At 44.0% G+C, this 19,792-nt stretch overlaps 1 pseudogene; it reads right to left on the bottom strand.

Moving 5' to 3' along the window:
* Window positions 1-15,993: 15,993 nt before the first annotated feature.
* Window positions 15,994-16,113, bottom strand: LOC135051684 (5S ribosomal RNA; annotated as a pseudogene).
* Between the last annotated feature and the right edge of the window lie 3,679 nt (window positions 16,114-19,792).

Here is a 19,792-nt window from a genome sequence, read left to right as displayed (position 1 = left end):
AGGGTTATTACCTTCAATAATTAAATTTTTTGTCAATATTGTCTGAAAGCTGCATGGGGATGGCTGTCTAAACTTAGGGCCTAATTCAGATCTGATCGCAGCAGCAAATTTGTTAGTAAATGGGCAAAATATGTGCTCTGCAGGGGGGGGGGGGGCAGATATAACATGTGCGAAGAGAGTTAGATTTGGGTGGGTTATATTGTTTCTGTGCAGGGTAAATAATGTCTGCTTTATCTTTACACTGCAATTTAGATTTCAATTTGAACACACCCCACCCAAATCTAACTCTCTCTGCACATGTTATATCTGCCCCCACTGCAGTGCACATAGGTGGTCATTCCGAGTTGTTCGCTCGTTGCCGATTTTCGCTATGCTGCGATTTGCTGCTAAATGCGCATGCGCATGGTATGCAGCGCGTATGCGCTAAGTTATTTAACACAAAACTTAGTAGATTTGCTGGTGTTCGTGCAACGCTTTTCAGTCGCACTGCTGATCGGTGAGTGATTGACTGGAAAGGGGCGTTTCTGGGTGGTAACTGAGCGTTTTCCGGGAGTGTGCTAAAAAACGCAGGCGTGTCAGGGAAAAACGCGGGACTGTCTGGAGAAATGGGGGAGTGGCTGGCCGAATGCAGGGCGTGTTTGTGACGTCAAATCAGGAACTAAACGGACTGAGGTGATCGCAATCTAGGAGTAGGTCTGGAGCTACTCAGAAACTGCAAAGAATTATTTAGTAGCAGTTCTGCTAATCTTTTGTTCGCTATTCTGCTAAGCTAAGATACACTCCCAGAGGGCGGCGGCCTAGCGTTTGCAATGCTGCTAAAAGCAGCTAGCGAGCGAACAACTCGGAATGAGGGCCATAGTTTTGCCTATTTGCTAACAAATTTGCTGCTGCGATCAGATCTGAATTAGTCCCTTAGTGATAAAACAGCAAGCCAATGCATCAAACGGAGAAAGTAGTAACGTAAAAGTCGTTGGAGTCAGAGGGCACCTGATGACTGTACCTCTTTACCACAGTCTAGAACACCACTGGTTATATCAAGACACCAGTGGGTAACTTATCATCTCTATGCACTCTTACTCTGACTGAGAGTGGGCATTTTTTTGTCTCTGCAATACCTACAGTTATCAATGTCCACACACTACTCAAGGAAAAGTGTGCAGTAATCTAATTTCTCTTCCTTCTATTATTACTAAAGTGTGAATTGCTCACTTGCCATGAATACCTTGTGCATAAAGCAAGCAGCAGCATACACTGCTGTTTTACAAAAGTAATAATTACCTTATACAGCAGTAACTACATCCTACTTAATTATCCTAAATTAAGGTTACTCTCATTGCAGGGTTGTCGCTGGTTGTCCCTGCGTTGCAGCACCATCAAGGTCCAAGAGGGTCAGGTTCAGGGCCGGCTCCAGGCATGTTCGAGTCGAGCGCCCGCGCAGGGCGCCACTCTTAAAGGGCGCCGCACGCTGGCGCCGACATGTTGGAGCCTGGAGCCGGCCCTGTCCTAGCCCTGCGCGCGCCGCGCTGTTCGGCGCCGGCGTCTGATGTAAGACACTGGCGCGCACAGCGCGCACAGATCACTAGGGCACAGGCACCGCACAGTGCGCCTGCCTGCAGCTGCATTCCCCCTCCCTCATCGCCGGCGCCCGGCACATCAGGTACTCAGGGGACATATGTGGCACAGTGGGGGCATTAATGTTTCTGTCACTGTGGGGGCATATCTGGCACTGGGGGCATTTAATGTATCTGGCACTGTGGGGGCATATCTGGCACTGGGGGCATTAAGGTATCTCTCACTGTGGGGGCATATCTGGCACTGGGGGCATTAAGGTATCTGGCACTGTGGGGGCATATCTGGCACTGGGGGCATTAATGTATCTGGCACTGTGGGGGCATATCTGGCACTGGGGGCATTAATGTATCTGGCACTGGGGGCATATCTGGCACGGGGCAATAATGTATCTGGCACTGTGGGGGCATTAATGTATCTGGCACTGTGGGGGGCATTAATGTATCAGGCACTGTGGGGGACATTAATGTATCTGGCACTGCGGGGGCATATCTGGCACTGTGGGGGCATTAATGTATCTGACACTGTGGGGGGCAATAATGTATCTGGCACTGTGTGGGCACATATGCATCTGGCACTGGGGGCATTAATGTATCTATCACTGTGGGGGCATATTTGGCACTGGGGGTATTAATGTATCTGGCACTGTGGGGGAATATCTGGCACTGGGGGCATTCATGTATCTGGCACTGTGGGGGCATATCTGGCACTGTGGGGGCATATCTGGCACTGGGGGCATTAATGTATCTATCACTGTGGAGGCATATCTGGCACTGGGGGCATTAATGTATCTGGCACTGTGGGGGCATATCTGGCACTGGGGGCATTAATGTATCTATCACTGTGGGGGCATATCTGGCACTGGGGGCATTAATGTATCTGGCACTGTGGGGGAATATCTGGCACTGGGGGCATTAATGTATCTATCACTGTGGAGGCATATCTGGCACTAGGGGCATTATTGTATCTGGCACTGTGGGGGCATATCTGGCACTGGGGGCATTAATGTATCTGGCACTGGCGGCATATCTGGCACGGGGCAATAATGTATCTGGCACTGTGGGGGGCATTAATGTATCTGGCACTGTGGGGGGCATTATTGTATCTGGCACTGTGGGGGGCATTAATGTATCAGGCACTGTGGTGGGCATTAATGTATCTGGCACTGCGGGGGCATATCTGGCACTGTGGGGGCATTAATGTATCTGGCACTGTGTGGGCACTTATGCATCTGGCACTGGGGGCATTTATGTATCTGGCACTGGGGGCATTTATGTATCTGGCCCTGTGGGGGCATATCTGGCACTGTGGGGGCATTTTTATATCTGGCACTGTGGGGGCACTTATGTATCTGGCACTGTGTGGGCACTTATGTATCTGGCACTGTGGGGGCATTTATGTATCTGGCACTGTGGGGGCATTTATGTATCTGGCACTGTGGGGGCATTTATGTATCTGGCACTGTGGGGGGCATATCTGCACTGTGGGGGCATTTATGTATCTGGCACTTTGGGGGCATTTATGTATCTATGTGGGTGCATATCTGGCACTGTGTGGCCATTTATGTAGCTGGCACTGCTGGGGGGCATGTCACATGTAGCTGGCACTGCTGGGGGGGCATGTCACGTGTAGCTGGCACTGCTGGGGAGCATGTCACGTGTAGCTGGCACTGCTGGGGGGCATGTCACGTGTAGCTGGCACTGCTGGGGGGCATGTCATGTAGTGTTCCCGCTAGGCGTCTGTGGCTAGGCAATGTGTCTCAGTGCTCTCCCTGGTGCAATGTGTCTCAGTGCTGTGCCTGGCGCAAAGTGTATAGGAGGTTCTACCTGGTGCAGTGTGTATTAGCTGCACTACTGTGTGGTGTAATGCAAATTGCCACTATTATGTGGCCACGTATCTTCCCCACGAAGTAACTCCCCTTAATTTTTGCTGCGCGCCTTCGGCGCGCACTGTACATGCTTTGGCATATAGGTATGGCAACAACAAGCAGTATGTACATCATTTTGCCCTCCTAACTTAAAAATGTGCCCTCCCTGTGATCAGCACCATGCCCTAAAAAGTGAACACTATCATGTGTAGCTGGCACTGCTGGGGGGCATGTCATATGTAGCTGGCACTGCTGCGGGGCATGTCATGTCTAGCTGGCACTGATGCGGGGCATGTCATGTCTAGCTGGCACTGCTGCGGGGCATGTCATGTGTAGCTGGCACTGCTGGGGGGCAAGTCATGTCTATCTGGCACTGCACATTATGTGTATCTGGCACTATACTGGAGACATTGTGTGTAAGGAACACTACTGTGGCTATGTGTAAGGCTGCTAATTGTGTGAAAATATATTTATAGTTTGATGATATGAAGTTACGAGGCCACGCCCACTTTTCCAGAGGTCACGCCCACTTTTCCGGGAGCGCGCGCATGGCGGGGGGGGAGGGGGCGCCTTTACAATTTCTCGCTCAGGGTGCTAGTAGGCCTGGAGCCGGCCCTGGTCAGGTTGCAACAGCAGAGTACACTTATTCACATGCCATAGTGCATCACATACATGCTCACATGTTGTATAATGCACACAGCATACAGCACCTGTCTGTGTTACACGTGAGTTGGGAGTAGCTTATCCTACCTTTACCCTGTTACATGCTGATTTATAATAACATTTGAGACTGCCTAAAAAAGATAGGTGCTATCTAATCAAAAGGGGCACACTTAAATGTATTATTTATTTATTCTGTTGCACTCTACAATTGGAAACACCAGTGATTGGACAAAATGGGGTACTAACATACAGATATACAGATGGAGCCCTACTCATCTATCCCTTTAATAGGATAAACTGAGCCAATTCTGTCGGACTTAATCCTCTGCTGTAATTACTTAATACCATGCTTTATTGTTCTCTCTGTATTGTATTGTAGCTGAGAACAATAGATGAAAGGCATATGCTAATAAACCTTGGTGCACCTATGCGCAACAGAGAAGGCTAGATGAGCGAGGCTCCATCTGTAGAGGTAGGAAGGCAATGCTTGCAAGCTTACAATCTATAAGGAAATAAGCATTGATACACAAGGATAGGTGCTATCCATTGCAAAATGGCCTGGACAGATTTTTGAAGATTCTTAGTGGGCTGTATAATACACATGTATGTACACAGCTATGGGGGTAATTCCAAGTTGATCGCAGCAGGAATTTTTATAGTAGTTGGGCAATACCATGACTCCCCTGCAGTGCACATGGTTTTGCCCAATTGCTAACAAAAATCCTGCTGCGATCAACTTGGAATTGCCCCCTATGTTGGGCAGGGGTCAGGAGGATGTGATGTGAATAAAGACAAAATATGTGAGGTTATGTGTGGACTGTATAGAGGGGATGTAATTGAACAGGATAGCTTATGAAGGTTTTGTGGGCAGTTCTGGAATTTTATAAGCTTGCCTGAAGAGATGAGTTTTCAGGGAACGCTTGAAGGTTTGGAAACTAGATTAGGGTCTTACTGTGCACAGGAGGGCATTCCACAGATTGTGAATGGGATCTGCTGTCATGAATGGTAGCGAGTAATGAGTGTGGATGAGAGACACAGATCTTGTGTAGAGTGCAGAGGTCAGGCTGGGAGATATTTTGAGATGAGCGAAGAGATGTATGTTGGTGTAGTTTGGGTAATTAGAGATGAGCGGGTTCGGTTCTCAGAGAACCTAACCCTACCGAACTTTGTCTTCCGAGCCCGGATCCGAGTCCAGCTTGGGTTTTCCCGCCTGACTCGGAAACCCGAACGTGGCAAAACTTCATCATCCCGCTGTCGGATTCTTGCGGGATTTGGATTCCAAGAAAGGAGCCGCGCGTCGCGGCCATTTTCACTCCAGTCTCGGAGAGTGTATAGAGAGGACGTGTCCTCAGAGTTCAGTGTCTGTGTGTTGGGACGGGAAAGTGGGGTGGCAAGTGTTGTCCAGTCCAGTGTAGTCACTCAGTGTATTGTGCTGCATCAGTCCAGGCAGTCACAGTGTTGGTATTCTCTGCTGCCATATATCCAGTGTAGCTGTATAAGTGGTGCTGTGTTGTGCAGACCAGTCCAGTGTAGTCAGTGTATTGTGCTGCATCAGTCCAGCCATTCACAGTGTTGGTGTTCTCTGCTGCCATATATCCAGTGTAGCTGTATAAAGTGGTGCTGTGTTGTGCAGACCAGTGGTAGTGTCCTGTGTCATCAGTAATTCCAGTGACGATATACGCTGCTGCTATATGTCCACTGCTGCAGTATAATAATTATAACAACAACAACAACAACAACAACAACGTGTTGTGCTGCATCAGACCAGTGGTAGTGTCCTGTGTCATCAGTAATTCCAGTGACAACATACGCTGCTGCTATATGTCCAATGCTGCAGTATAATAATTATAACAAACCTGTTGTGCTGCATCAGACCAGTGGTAGTGTTCTGTCTCATCAGTCATTCCTGTGCCGCATATTGTCTCATATAACTCCCAAAAAAATAATGGAGAACAAAAATGTTAAGGATAAAATAGGGAAAGATCAAGAAGAACCACTTCCTCCTAGTGCTGAAGCTGCTGCCACTAGCCATAACATAGACGATGAAATGCCATCAACGTCGTCTGCCAAGGCCAATGCCCAATGTGATAGTAGAGGGCAAGTAAAATCAAAAAAGCCAAAGTTCAGTAAAAAAAAAACAAAAAAAGAAATTGAAATGGTCTGAGGAGAAACGCAAACTTGCTAATATGCCATTTACGACACGGAGTGGCAAGGAACGGCTGAGGCACTGGCCTATGTTCATGACTAGTGGTTCAGCTTCACATGACGATGGAAGCCCTCATAACTGAGGCCTTGAAACTTATGTTGGTGTTAGACGTGCGCCCGGTATCCGCCATTAGTGCAGTGGTATTTAGACAATTGATGGAGGTATTGTGTCCCCGGTACCAAATCCCATCTAGATTCCACTTTACTAGGCAGGCGATAGCGAGATTTTTCCATTTAATTCCAGTGATTTGGACGTATAATTACAGTGATTTTGCCAATTAATGTCAGTGATTTATAATTATTAATTACAGTGATCTTCCCAATTAATTCCAGTGATTTGGACGTATAATTTTACAGTGATTTTGCCAATTAATGTCAGTGATTTATAATTATTAATTACAGTGATCTTGCCATTTAATTCCAGTGATTTGGACGTATAATTACATTGATTTTGCCAATTAATGTCAGTGATTTACAATTATTAATTACAGTGATCTTGCCAATTAATTCCAGTGATTTGAACGTATAATTCCAGTTGGAATTGTTTGTGTCGCTTGGCATAGTCATTGCACCTCTTCGACATCTTTACATGAGGTGCGGTTTGGGGCCTAGTTTTTGAAAAGTGCCATCCTGTGTGACACTGCCGTATGAGTCCAGTCCTGAGGTACTGCCGTATAAGTCCACCAATTGCATATTTTTTTTTAAAGTGACTGGAGCGTGTTGGAGATGCTGTCAGTGAACCGAACAATTGCGTCCCACTCTCGACATTCAGCCACTGCGTGACACTACTAGATGGGCCAGGTGGTTGTGTCGCTTAGCTTAGTCATACAGCAACCTCGGTGCACCTTTTTTTCTTCATTGCATCATGTGCTGTTAGGGGCCTTTTTTTATATCTGCTCTCCTATCTACCACTGTAGTGCCACGCCTAGATGGGCTAATTGTGTGTGTCGCTTGGCTTAGTCATACAATTACCTCATTCCAAATCTTTTTCTTCTTTGCATGATGTGCTGTTTGGGGCCTTTTTTTTATATCTGCCCTCCTGTCTGACACTGCAGTGCCACGCCTAGATGGGCCAATTGTTTGTGTCGCTTGGCTTAGTCATACAACTACCTCATTGCAATTCTTTTTCTTCTTTGCATCATGTGCTGTTTGTGGCCTTTTTTTTTTATATCTGCCCTCCTGTCTGACACTGCAGTGCCACTCCTAGATGGGCCAGGTGTTTGTTTTGTTCACTTGTGTCGCTTAGCTTAGTCATCCAGCAACCTCGGTGCAACCTTTTGGCCTAAAAACAATATTGTGAGGTGTGAGGTGTTCAGAATAGACTGGAAATGAGTGGAAATGATTGTTATTGAGGTTAATAATACTGTAGGAGCAAAATTATCCCCAAAATCTGTGATTTTAGCTGTTTTTATGGGTTTTTTCCCCAAAAATCATCCAGATCCAAAACCAAAACTAAAACACGAAAGGGTGGTTTTGGCAAAACCAAGCCAAAACCAAAACACGAAAGTGGAATTAGAACCAAAACACAAAACACGAAAAGTGCCCGCCGCACATCTCTATGGGTAATAAAAATAAAATCAAATATTTTATATTGAGTACAGTAGAAAACAGCTAACCAATGGAGGGACTGACAGAGAGGATCAGCAGATGTTAATTGTTTAGCAAGGAAGATTAGCCTCACAGCTGCATTCAGAATGGATTGTAGTGGTGAGAGTCTGTTTTTGGTAAGACCATTAAGTAGACAATTGCAATAATCAATGCAGGAGATAATGGGGGTAGTTCTGAGTTGATCGCAGCAGTAAGTTTGTTAGCAATTGGGCAAAACCATGGGGGTAATTCCAAGTTGATCGCAGCAGGACATTTTTTAGCAGTTGGGCAAAACCATGTGCACTGCAGGGGAGGCAGATATAACATGTGCAGAGAGAGTTAGATTTGGGTGTGGTGTGTTCAATCTTCAATCTAATTTGCAGTGTAAAAATAAAGCAGCCAGTATTTACCCTGCACAGAAATAAAATAACCCACCCAAATCTAACTCTCTCTGCAAATATTATATCTTCCTCCCCTGCAGTGCACATGGTTTTGCCCAACTGCTAAAAAAATTCCTGCTGCGATCAACTTGGAATTACCCCCCATGTGCATTGCAGGAGGGGCAGATATAACATTTTCAGAGAGAAAGTTAGATTTGGGTGGGTTATATTGTTTCTGTGCAGGGTAAATACTGGCTGCTTTATTTTTAAACTGCAATTTAGATTTCAGTTTGAACACACCCCACCCAAAATTAACTCTCTCTGCACATGTTATATCTGCCCTTCCTGCAGTGCACATGGTTTTGCCCAGCTGCTAACAAATTTGATGCTGCGATCAACTCAGAATTAGGCCCAATGAGAGCATGAATTAAATTTTTTGCAGTGTCTTGTGTAAGATATAGCCATATTTTGGATATGATTATTAGATGTATGTAACATGATTTTGAGACAGATTTGATGTGGAGAACAAAAGACAGTTCAGAGTTAAGGATGACACCTTGGCAGTTCAGAGTCAAGGATGACACCTTGGCTTGTGGGGTAGGGTTGATTGATAGATCAGGTTGGTATAGTAACTACTATGGCCGGTGGAAATATAATTACTGTAATTCTGTTTTGGAAAGATTAAGTTTGAGTTGGTGAGGTGACATCCAAAATGAAACAGCAGAAAGGCATTCAGTGATGTGGACACGAGGACATGCACTGAAACTGGAGGGAGGGTAGGTTCAGGGGAAATTTGAGGAAAAATTACTTCACAGAAAGGGTAATGGACAAGTGGAATAGCCTCCCATCAGAGGTGGGACAGTAGAGCAATTTATACATGCACGGGAGAAATTGGGAAGCACTGTGAACACAGTTTTTTCTTTAGCCTTAGTGTTTTTTTTGTGCAAGATTTGTCTGATTTAAAGGTGACACCTTTACTAGACTCAGGCCCTCATTCCGAGTTGATCACTAGCTGCTTTCGTTCGCAGCGCCGCGATTAGGTAAAAATAATGGCACTTCTGCGCATGCGTATGGGGCGCAGTGCGCACGCGCTAAGTACTTTCACAAAAGACTATGCAGTTTCACACAAGGTCTAGTGACGCTTTTCAGTCGCACTGCTGGCCACAGAGTGATTGACAGGAAGTGGGTGTTTCTGGGTGGTAACTGGCCGTTTTCGGGGAGTGTGTGTAAAAACGCAGGCGTGTCGGATAAAAACGAAGGAGTCACTGGGGAAACGTAGGCGTGGCTGGCCGAACGCAGGGCGTGTTTGTGACGTCAAAACAGGAACTAAACAGTCTGAAGTGATCGCTAGCTAGGAGTGGTGTATGGCATGTTGACAAACTTAAATTTTTTGGGCAGTAAACATTTTCTTTATTATCAGAGGTGATGTTTTCTTTACCTTTGTGAGATATTTAGATTTCAGGTGCCCTTTCTTAAACTTTGTATTTCACTGCTGTCCACAGCCCTTCAGTGTGAATTAGCCACAGTAGTGTTTGCAACCCACAGCCCTACACTGACACAGTCTGCTTAGTGCTACAGGAAGCCCACAGCCATTCACAGGCTGCCACAGCAGTGCTTAGGGGTGGTCTTCAGTATGCCGGCGGTCGGGCTCCCGGCGACCAGCATACCGGCGCCGGGAGCCCGACAGCCGGCATACCGACACTTATTCTCCCTCGTGGGGGTCCACGACCCCCCTGGAGGGAGAATAAAATAGTGTGGCGCGCTTAGCGCGCCACCGTGCCCGTAGCGTGACGAGCACAGCGAGCCCGCAAGGGGCTCATTTGCGCTCGCCACACTGTCGGTAAGCCGGCGGTCGGGCTCCCAGCGCCGGTATGCTGGTCGCCGGGAGCCCGACCGCCGGCATATCGTAGTGAACCCGTGCTTAGTTGTGCCCTATAGCCCTTGAATTGGTGCCCAAACCACAAGTGAGAGACTTTTATAGAATTTAAAAACATGCGAGATCCAACACTGCGAAGATGATGTTTTGCCTCATTTTGGAGCTCAAGCCTTGCAGGAAAACCAGAGCCCAAGCTCGGAAGTACTCGGATATGCTAAAAAAGGGGGGTTCGGTTTTCGGAAAACCAAACCCGTACTATATCTCTAATATATATGTATGTGTGTGTGTGTGTGTGTGTGTGTGTGTGTGTGTGTGTGTGTGTAGAGTTATATGAATTTGACCACAGCATAGTTATTACATTGTGCAGCATGTGGTAGGAGCGTAAACACAGCATGATGTTCACACAATGCCTTGTGGTACCTGCACATTGGGACCATGATGCTCTAGGCTCATCTATTGTAAAACTAAGACACTTCAGATTGTCTTTATTGTACCAATATGATAGAACAGGGATTAGTGTGCATTACCGACTGTCGGGTTGCCGGCCGTCAGTATACAGACAAAGGCATCAGGGCCGCCAGTATGCCGGCAGCGGGGCAAGAACTAGAAAGCCCCTTGCTTGCTCGGTGCGCTCAACACAGGTTCTATTCCCACTCTTGTATCCAATGGTGGGAACTTTGCGGTCAGCGGTTGACCACGAGTAACCTCAACCGCTGACCGCAAAGTTCTCACCATTGGATACAATGGAGCTCCTATGCGCTACATTGTATCTTCAGTGCGCAGCCTGACTTACAGCTCAGGAGCGCACAGCCAATCAGGAGAGTGCCACGATGTGGCGCTCCCTGATTGGCTGAAGGGATCCTCTTTGACAGGAGTCACGGGGGGGGGGTCCCTCCAGTCGGGGAAAGGGGTCCCATGTGTAAACATGGGACCCCTTTCAGTGCGTGGTTCGGGTTTTCCGGTTTGTTTTTTTGCCAAGTACGGGGATTACAAAGAGGACGGAGCTACACTGGATTGTGTGAGTATAATTTTATTTACAGGTACCCCGTGGATTCTACATGGAGAAGTGGACCGAGCCTCGTGTGAACTAGAGATGAGCGGGTTCGGTTCCTCTGAATCCGAACCCGCCCGAACTTCAGTTTTTTCTTCACGGGTCCGAGCGACTCGGATCTTCCCGCCTTGCTCGGTTAACCCGAGCGCGCCCGAACGTCATCATCCCGCTGTCGGATTCTCGCGAGGCTCGGATTCTATCGCGAGACTCGGATTCTATATAAGGAGCCGCGCGTCGCCGCCATTTTCACACGTGCATTGAGATTCATAGGGAGAGGACGTGGCTGGCGTCCTCTCCGTTTAGAGAAGAGAGTGAGACAGTAGAGAGAGACACAGTAGTAGTAATTTTGGGGAGCATTATTAGGAGGAGTACTACTATACTACTACTACTTGCTGAAGTGATATAGATTAGATAGTGTGACTGTATTAATTATCTGACTTGTGTGGGAGACACTGACAGTGGGGAGCAGTTAGAGTCTGAGAGCAGGACTCAGGAGTACATATAACGTACAGTGCACACTTTTGCTGCAAGAGTCAGTGCCACACTGCCATTGTGACCACACTGACCACCAGACCAGTATAATATATTTTGTTATTGTCTGCTTAGGAGTACTACTTGCAAGTTGCTGATAGTGTGACCAGTGACCTGACCACCAGTTTAATAATCAATCACCACCAGTTTGATATATATATATATATATATAATTGTATATAATATATATATATATAATATTGTATACCACCTACCCGTGGTTTTTTTTTTTTTCATTCTTCTTTATACATACTACTATAGTAGCTTACTGTAGCAGTCTGCGGTGCTGCTGAGCTGACAGTGTCCAGCAGGTCCGTCATCAGTCATTACATAATAAATATATATACCTGTCCAGCTGCAGTACTAGTGATATTATATATACATATATATTGATTTCATCTCATTATCATCCAGTCTATATTAGCAGCAGACACAGTACGTTAGTCCACGGCTGTAGCTACCTCTGTGTCGGCACTCGGCAGTCCATCCATAATTGTATACCACCTCCCCGTGGTTTTTTTTTTCTTTCTTCTTTGTACATACTACTATAGTATAGTAGCTTACTGTAGCAGTCTGCGGTGCTGCTGAGCTGACAGTGTCCAGCAGGTCCGTCATCAGTCATTACATAATAAATATACATACCTGTCCGGCTGCAGTACTAGTGATATTATATTGATTTCATCTCATTATCATCCAGTCTATATTAGCAGCAGACACAGTACGTTAGTCCACGGCTGTAGCTACCTCTGTGTCGGCACTCGGCAGTCCATCCATAATTGTATACCACCTCCCCTTGGTTTTTTTCATTTCTTTCTTCTTTGTACATACTACTATAGTATAGTAGCTTACTGTAGCAGTCTGCGGTGCTGCTGAGCTGACAGTGTCCAGCAGGTCCGTCATCAGTCATTACATAATAAATATACATACCTGTCCGGCTGCAGTACTAGTGATATTATATTGATTTCATCTCATTATCATCCAGTCTATATTAGCAGCAGACACAGTACGTTAGTCCACGGCTGTAGCTACCTCTGTGTCGGCACTCGGCAGTCCATCAATAATTGTATACCACCTCCCCGTGGTTTTTTTTTTCTTTCTTCTTTGTACATACTACTATAGTATAGTAGCTTACTGTAGCAGTCTGCGGTGCTGCTGAGCTGACAGTGTCCAGCAGGTCCGTCATCAGTCATTACATAATAAATATACATACCTGTCCGGCTGCAGTACTAGTGATATTATATTGATTTCATCTCATTATCATCCAGTCTATATTAGCAGCAGACACAGTACGGTAGTCCACGGCTGTAGCTACCTCTGTGTCGGCACTCGGCAGTCCATCCATAATTGTATACCACCTCCCCGTGTTTTTTTTTTTCTTCTTTGTACATACTACTATAGTATAGTAGCTTACTGTAGCAGTCTGCGGTGCTGCTGAGCTGACAGTGTCCAGCAGGTCCGTCATCAGTCATTACATAATAAATATACATACCTGTCCGGCTGCAGTACTAGTGATATTATATTGATTTCATCTCATTATCATCCAGTCTATATTAGCAGCAGACACAGTACGGTAGTCCACGGCTGTAGCTACCTCTGTGTCGGCACTCGGCAGTCCATCCATAATTGTATACCACCTCCCCGTGGTTTTTTTTTTCTTTCTTCTTTGTACATACTACTATAGTATAGTAGCTTACTGTAGCAGTCTGCGGTGCTGCTGAGCAGACAGTGTCCAGCAGGTCCGTCATCAGTCATTACATAATAAATATACATACCTGTCCGGCTGCAGTACTAGTGATATTATATTGATTTCATCTCATTATCATCCAGTCTATATTAGCAGCAGACACAGTACGGTAGTCCACGGCTGTAGCTACCTCTATGTCGGCACTCGGCAGTCCATCCATAATTGTATACCACCTACCCGTGGTTTTTTTTTTCTTTCTTCTTGATACATACTACTATAGTAGCTTACTGTAGCAGTCTGCGGTGCTGCTGAGCTGACAGTGTCCAGCAGGTCCGTCATCAGTCATCATTACCTAATAAATATATATCTACCTGTCCGGCTGCAGTACTAGTGATATTATATATACATATATATATTGATTTCATATCATTATCATCCAGTCTATATTAGCAGCAGACACAGTACGTTAGTCCACGGCTGTAGCTACCTCTGTGTCGGCACTCGGCAGTCCATCCATAATTGTATACCACCTACCCGTGGTTTTTTTTTTTCTTTCTTCTTGATACATACTACTATAGTAGCTTACTGTAGCAGTCTGCGGTGCTGCTGAGCTGACAGTGTCCAGCAGGTCCGTCATCAGTCATCATTACCTAATAAATATATATCTACCTGTCCGGCTGCAGTACTAGTGATATTATATATACATATATATATTGATTTCATATCATTATCATCCAGTCTATATTAGCAGCAGACACAGTACGTTAGTCCACGGCTGTAGCTACCTCTGTGTCGGCACTCGGCAGTCCATCCATAATTGTATACCACCTACCCGTGGTTTTTTTTTTTCTTTCTTCTTGATACATACTACTATAGTAGCTTACTGTAGCAGTCTGCGGTGCTGCTGAGCTGACAGTGTCCAGCAGGTCCGTCATCAGTCATCATTACCTAATAAATATATATCTACCTGTCCGGCTGCAGTACTAGTGATATTATATATACATATATATATTGATTTCATATCATTATCATCCAGTCTATATTAGCAGCAGACACAGTACGTTAGTCCACGGCTGTAGCTACCTCTGTGTCGGCACTCGGCAGTCCATCCATAATTGTATACCACCTACCCGTGGTTTTTTTTTTCTTTCTTCTTTATACATACTACTATAGTAGCTTACTGTAGCAGTCTGCGGTGCTGCTGAGCTGACAGTGTCCAGCAGGTCCGTCATCAGTCATTACATAATAAATATATATACCTGTCCGGCTGCAGTACTAGTGATATTATATATATATATATATATTGGAATGGAGGAGTTATTGCGCCACTTGTGTTTGACAATTATTAAGAAATAGGAAATATATATATAAAAAAGTGAAGTTTAAAATAGACACTCCCTAAAAATTCAAAAGGGTGTCAGCTGACCCCCAGACAGGGATGGTAATTCCCTGCGATGTACAAGGATTTATAAGAAATGGGGGGGAGGGGGAAATAGCGACCAGCGGTGTCTTTAAAAACTCACAATAAAGGTATAAAATATAAAACAATTTATTCACATAAAATAAAGTTTTCACATAAAGATTTTCATATAAAAATATCTTAATAACAGGTCTCTTTAAAAAATGGGATAAAAACAATTAACACAATTCTAAGTATGTTACCAGTTAAAAATAGATAAAAGGATTATAACTTAACTGGGTATAGGTCACTGCCAGTTTGCCCAACGCGTTTCGTCACACAGACTTCATCAAGGGGTGTTTAGCAGAGTGGGACCATGCTTCTATTTATACCAGTAGTAATCTAATGGTAATTGTGACATCACTTCCTGTTTGCACATGGTGTTTGCAATACAGACTGTGATCTAATAGTTTATGATCTTATATACTATGAACAGATGCTAAATAACAGTGCAATGTGTAGTATGTACTTTAAGAGTAGCTTTGGAGCAAGAAAGGTGTAGAAACAGTCGTTTTCTGAAGCGCTGGCGGCTTCTCCGCCACACTTCCGGTATTCGGACGTCGCGTCACTTCCGCCCCACTTCCGGAGACGCGACCGCTCATGCGCCCGTAGTTTCAGCAGCAACAGTTCTTCCTAGAGGCCAGCAGTATTCATATAGAGAGCACCATCGGCGGCCATCTTTGTGTGGTTTATTCATATAGTTATTTCATGCGGCGGCCATGTTAACGGAGGTCAAAATCAAGGATATTCTCATACTGATCCTCCGTGAACCATGTAAACAAAGAAAGAAATTTGATTGATAAGTGATTATAAAGCAATGTAATCACCATAATAACAGTTCCTAGAGTAGTTTATCGTATAAATAAATAAGGTGCTTCATCAATAGAGTGCACTAACGTGCAGAGTTATAAAAATAAAATATATAATATATATATAAATAGATAATAATATTAAAATTCTTAAATGAGAAATATGGTTAAATTGTGGTGTTTAGTGTATTAGTGATAAGGTACAGACAGTATTATTTAGAGGTGTAAATTTTAAACAAGGCCAGGGATATGTTCATATATGTGCAATTGTGACAATGACTAGCTCATGTAGGCTTTTAATATATAGTTTTTTATTTACAGTACCTGATATTCCCAGATGGTCTCCCTAGTCTGGTACTGATCAGGCCCGACACTGCTTCGCTTCCAAGATCGGGCGAGATTGGGCATTTCCAGTGTGGTTTGACTGTAATAATTACTTACCATACATGTGTCATATTACAAATAGAAGTGGAATTGGGTGGGGGGTGGGGGGTGAGGGGGGGGGTGGGTGGGGGGGGGGGGTGTGGGGGTTGGTGGGGGTGGTATGTGAGTGGGGGGTGGGAGGGGGAGGGAGAGGGAGGTGGGAGGCAATGAGAGTGGAATAAAAGACGGCGGAGGAAGCATGTTTAGGAGGTGATTGGGATAACTGAAACGTGATTAGAATGATGGGTGGATGAAGAGGGTTGGATTCCAACCGTAATGATGGCACCAGAGAGTTCACAGGAACGGAGCAATTTCGTAATAGTCATTGAACCCCTTCGGATGGAGTGTCTGCAATTTGAAGATCCAAAACATTTCTCTGCGTGAAAGTTTATTTGCCAAGTCTCCTCCTCTTTCTCCCAACTTTACTAATTCAATTGCCTTAAAAGTTAAGGCCTCCGGGTTGGAGTTGTGTGTCACCTTGAAATGTTTGGATACAGCGTGATTCTCCATTTGATTTTTTATGTTGTGGATGTGTTCCTGAATCCTTATTTTCAATGGTCTCTTCGTCTTTCCCACGTATTGTTTTCCACACTCACATTCCAAGAGATAAATAACTGATTGGGTATTACAGTTAATAAAGTCTTTGATTTTGTACACTTCCTTTTTCTCCATGTCTGTGAATGTCTTCCTCGCTGGATGTAGGTACCTGCAGATGTTACATCGGCCGCATTTAAAGGATCCAGTGCATTTTGGCAATCGTGTACTTTCTTCAGGTTCCTTACGTAGCATGCTTGGTGCTAGAACATCTTTAAGGTTCTTAGATTTTCTGAAGATTATCTCGGGGCGAGGAGGCAGAAATTCTTTGAGGACCGGGTCCATTAATAGGATACCCCAGTGTTTACTAAGTGAGTCTCTAATGGATTTCTCATGGCGACTGTATGTTGTAATGAACGAAACGGAATCTTTTTTCTTATCCTTAGGCTTGTATTCTAGTAGTGTTGATCTCTCCAGTGCTTTTGCTTTAGTAGCTGCTTCTTCCAAGATGTTTACAGGATATTCTTTATCCTCGAATCTACTTTTGTACTTCTCAATTTGTGTTTCGCATTCTTCCTGGTTACTGCAGTTTCTCTTTATTCTGTTAAATTGGGAGAAGGGGATGTTATTTTTCCATTTCTTTAAATGATTACTTTTGTAGTGAAGGTAACTATTTGTATCAACCGGCTTGATGAAGTTCTTGGTTTCAATGCTTCCATCCTTCCCCTCTAAAATCAGATCGAGGAATTCAATGGATTCTTTACTGATCTTTGATGTGAAAATAAGATTAAGCTCATTCTTACTCAGGAAGTCAACAAATTTGTAAAACCTTTCTTCTGAGCCATCCCAGATGATTAAAATGTCATCTATGTAGCGACGGTAAAAAATCAGATGGTTCTTAAAATCATGATTGCCATAGATAAAATTCTTCTCCCAACTGCCCATAAAAAGATTAGCGAAACTCGGTGCAAAAATCGTCCCCATAGCGGTCCCGCATCGCTGCAGATAAAAGTGATCTAAAAATTTAAAATAGTTGTGTTGCAGAATAAAAAACATAACATCACAGATAAAATCTTTGTGAGTCGCTGTTAATGAGGTATCAGTTTCCATGAAGTCTCTGCATGCAGTTACTCCTTTTACGTGGTTAATGCAGGTGTAAAGTGACTGAACATCTATTGTTGCCCACCTGAACGTGTTTTTCCATTCAAGGTCTTTTAAAGAGTTCAACACAGCGGTAGTATCCTTCAGGTATGATGGTAGTTCTTTTACATAAGGTTTGAGGAAAACATCTACATATTCCGATAAATTGGATGTAAGTGAATCAATGCCCGCCACAATAGGTCTTCCGGGCGGGTTTTCCAAGTTTTTGTGAATTTTAGGCAAGAAATAAAAGATAGGGGTAATGGGGTCTGATTTCATCAGAAATTGGAACTCTTCCTTAGTAATGACGTCTGTGCGTAGACCGCGCACCAAAAGTATTCTTAATTCATCAACAAAAATATTTTTGGGGTCGCTAGATAATTTGGTGTATGATGCCTCATCTTCAAGTAGTCTCTGTGCCTCGTTGATGTATTTCTTGCGGTCCATAATGACCAAACCCCCCCCTTTGTCAGCTTGTTTTATCACGATTTCTTGATTCTTCTGTAGTTTCTTGAGAGCTTCTTTTTCTCGGTTAGTGATGTTCCTCTCTTTAATTGTGTCCAAGTTGGTTTCACATAGATCCTTTTTTACCATCTCATAGAAGATATTCACATTGCTTCCTTTTGACTCTAACGGATAAAATTTTGAGGTTGGTTTTAGACCAGACTTCGATTGATTTTCATAGTTACTGATAACAGCATCCTCTTTCCTTAAAAAATGTCTTTTTAATGTTAGTTTTCTAATGAATTTATTTAGATCGATGAAAGTTTCAAATTTGTTGAGACCCCCCGTGGGTGCGAAAGTAAGGCCTTTGTCGAGTAAGGATATTTCCGGTTGCGACAGTGTGTGTTGTGAGAGATTAAAGATTCCTTTTTCCTTTGTGTCCATCAGTTCAATGTTCTTTTCTTGTTTTCTCTCCCTCCTACCGCCCCGTTTTCCTCTTCTTCTGTATATCTTCTTTTCAGAGGTGATGCCAGGCGTATGTCTTCCTTCAGGGAGTTTCTTGGGGCTTCTTTTGGTCTTGTTCCTGTTCTTTGGGCCAAAAAAGTCTGGTCACTGTTGGAGTTTATTCTTTGTAGTGTTGTGAATCTGTTCTGCATCCTTAGGGTAGGAGATGGTGTGTTTACTTCTTGGTTTCGTGATGGTTTCCCTTTAACTGGTACTGTTTTCCAATACTGTCTGTCTGTTCGATTAGATTGTTGATTGATGGTTCCAAACCTGCTCCAATGTTTTACTTTTCCCTGTTCATAGTCTGTTTTGTCCCTGAGAAACTTTTTCTCCTTGTTCTTTGTGACCTCTTCTTCAATGTGTTCCATTTTCCTATTAAGAACCTTTTCATTAATTTTGTAGTCCTCTTTATCTTTAAAAGGTTCAAGTTCTGTTTCTTTGCACTTGATATTCTTCTCCAATTCTAGGAGGGAGTTCTTCTTTTCCTCAATCAAAAGTTTCATTAGGTCAATGGAACAATTGTGCAATGTTTTATCCCATTTTTCTAAAAAGGCTGCATCAAGGTTGCCGAATGTGGGTTGCTTTAGGAGTCTAAGCCCCCTAGGTATTCTGTTCACCATAATATAATGTTCTAAACCTTTAATATCCCACCATGTTTTCACTTCTTTGGTGAGGAGTCTTTCAATACCCCAAAAAAGATCATCCAAATCACATGGTGGGGAGGTTTCATTAGATTGTTCTTTTTCATTAAATATTTTTTGGCACCAATTTTGTCGTTTGGTTGCCCGGTCTGAGTTTTTCCACATTTATAGATAATATTGTAATACACCAGGCCGCAATAAAAAGTTACCAAAAGTAAAACGGAAATGGAGGAGTTATTGCGCCACTTGTGTTTGACAATTATTAAGAAATAGGAAATATATATATAAAAAAGTGAAGTTTAAAATAGACACTCCCTAAAAATTCAAAAGGGTGTCAGCTGACCCCCAGACAGGGATGGTAATTCCCTGCGATGTACAAGGATTTATAAGAAATGGGGGGGAGGGGGAAATAGCGACCAGCGGTG

Source organism: Pseudophryne corroboree, chromosome 2 (genome assembly GCF_028390025.1).
Source record: "Pseudophryne corroboree isolate aPseCor3 chromosome 2, aPseCor3.hap2, whole genome shotgun sequence".
NCBI lineage: Eukaryota > Metazoa > Chordata > Amphibia > Anura > Myobatrachidae > Pseudophryne > Pseudophryne corroboree.
This window is presented reverse-complemented; position numbering and strand designations above follow the sequence as displayed.